A 2868-nucleotide genomic window follows, 5' to 3' on the forward strand; every position below is an offset into this window, starting at 1 on the left:
AACTCGCTTTCTTCCAGGATAATGCCTCTCGGTTTCTGTTTGATCCACAATGTGTGGACGACAAAAGGAAGCAAGTATGCTTTCATCGGGTTCTCAGCTAATTTTGTCGACAAGCAGTGGAACTATAAGACCACTCATCTTACGCTCAAACTGGTAGCGTGGAACCATTACGGTGTACTTTTTGGCTCAACCAGTGGCTCACTATCTTATCAAGCATGGCCTTCACAAGCAGATGAGTTTTTTTTGTTTATCTATTTCACCTTTATCATTTGTTATCGTTGTATTACCATACTGACATCTGTTTGCTTAAAATTTTACTTATTAGCTCAAACCACGGATTCTGGTTCAAACAACTACACGATGGCCATCGAACTTGCATCTGTCTTGTCTGGGGCAGAGGATCCGGTCAATTGGGACGCTGAAGCTAATCACATTCGTTGTTATGCCCATAAGTTAGGGCTTGTTGTTAAGGAAGGACTCAAGGCTCTCGGAATCAAGACATCCAAAGTGAAGCCGTCAAACCCAAACAACATCTCAATGCCGATTCCGATCATTCAATTTGAATCAGGTAATGGTGACGACGAGGACCATTATAGCTCAGATGAAGATGATCATGATCTCGACCCTCAAGCAACACCACCGGCGCTCCGCTCCGCTTCGCTATATTTCAAAATTTTACGAGCGGAGCGTCTCAGCGCTATCATAAGATGCTAATCGCTCCACTATTCTTTTTGAGGCGCTATGACTTCTGAGAGCGGTGCGATCTTTGAGATCGCTCCGCTTCGCTATGGGTAAATCTCAAGTTTAAAAGCGCCTGAAAGCGCTGTCGGGCATAGTTTTACTAAATCAGATAATGAGAATAAAATTTGACTCCAAAGTGGATGTAAAAGATGAGTAGCTATAAATAAGATTGCAAGTGAAGGTGTATAACGATATGTACCACGATCCTAAGGTTGACCAATTCTTGATGTCGATAAAGATGACAATAAGCTGAACTTCGTAAACTTAACAAAGTCCCATACTTCAACTTATGATTTCAATCATGATAAACTGAGTCAACAATCAAGCTCAATCAAAGTAAGAAGCTAGGAGGTGAAATGAGTTTGATGAACCTTTTCATCCTTTCAATTGGTAAACAATTGGCGATTAAGAAGTCTCGTTTCTATTCTCCACAAAACCTGTGTATGTCACTCCATTTGATCTAATTTCAATGATGATGATCGCATAATCTACAGCTCAACAAAACAAAGACTGATCAATACAAGATGGTGGATCAGATAGAATTCAACCCTCTTACATGATCTTTAATGATCTATCATTATCTGATCAGTTTCTTTTGACCATCTTTCAAGTTAGCAAGCTTTTAAACCAAATCCCAAATCCTACTTTTTTTGTCTTCTTGAATTTATATTTTCTTATCAATCTCTTTCTCGATTTTTTTCGATCGATTCTTTAATTTGATATGATGTTTGAATCAAACTCATCATTTGTGACATTTACGGTTATAACGATCTATCCAGATGATTTGAACATTGGTTTAATTGGAATGCTACTTTTCCTAAGATCAATTCAGTATCAGCTCGTAATGAATCTGATTGATTACTTGCTAATCTTTTTTCTAATGATCTTGATCGAGTTTTGAGTATCTTCAAATCTACCTATCAATCAATTGATTCAATTTGTCCATTAGAAATCATTGAAGTAGGTTGAATCGGTTGACCAACTAAAGCACCTTGGCATAAACAAGACAAAAGGTATTCAATGGTTTAAAACTAGTAGCTAAGAAAAATAATTTAATCGTTGATGGATCAATTGATTTGGAATCTGGATTAAGACTTGAATGTACAAACTCGAGTAAACAAATCAAAACAGCTTCAGGTTTTGTTCCAAAAGGTGTAGATGTAAGTTGCTGGACACAATTGGCCAATCAGAACCAGTAGATTGAGTATGGGCCTTGAAGTCTTGACAAATCGATCAAAGAACAAACAATGATGGCAGTTAGGACTCCCTGCGCTCTATGGTTTGCTATGGGACCTGGGTCACCATGGCGCTAAGCGCTTGTGGGCGCTGTGGCACCGCATAGCACTGCGGAATTGCGCTATAGAGTGCGGATGCAAAAACCGCTATCTTTATGGGGGGCAGGGCCATAGCTGTAGCGGTGGTCAGGACCCGCTATCCGGCCAGACTCATAGCACGGGCGGGTTGCGCGCTCCGCTATCGCTCCGCTGCCGCTATCTCGGGCGGAGCGCCGGTGGTGTTGCCTCAAGCGTATCAACGCAGAATTAGTTGCTCTGATGAAGAGGATGAAGTTGAATCTGAGGGTGATGTCTATGGCAACACCTACACCTCGTGAAGGTTTGATTGCTTTTTTCCTTATGTTTCTCTTGTTGTTTATCTTTTTCTCTCTTACACAACTGACTTTGAATTATTCCTGGCTTGCACACGACTTGGAATTCACTCAGGCCAAAAAGTTTAATAGCTTGTTATGTCGAAGTGGGGCACGTCGAGGTGAGTTTAGAGGGAAGTCGGCTCAGCTTGGGTATCATGGACCTCAGCCTATTCCTGGCTGGGGTTTAAGGTGGAATATCAATTTGGATGTATCAAGTCGACTGTGCTCAGCCCGCGATGTGAGTACTTGACTTTCTTATTTCTCTTGTCAAGAGGCTAATGGTTTTCTTTTGAATGTCTTAGGTGGCTGATGCTATCCTGACTGCCGATCGTAAGACACGCTACTATCAAGGCATCTCAATCTCACCTGAAGAATGGGATGCTCTTGAGACTTTGAATCAGGCTTTAGAGGTAAGATGTCTGCTTTTGTTTTTCTGTTGAATTCTCAGCTGACTTCAATTTATTCTGGCAGATCTTCGG

Source organism: Melampsora larici-populina (assembly GCF_000204055.1).
Source record: "Melampsora larici-populina 98AG31 unplaced genomic scaffold MELLAscaffold_59, whole genome shotgun sequence".
Lineage (NCBI taxonomy): Eukaryota > Fungi > Basidiomycota > Pucciniomycetes > Pucciniales > Melampsoraceae > Melampsora > Melampsora laricis-populina.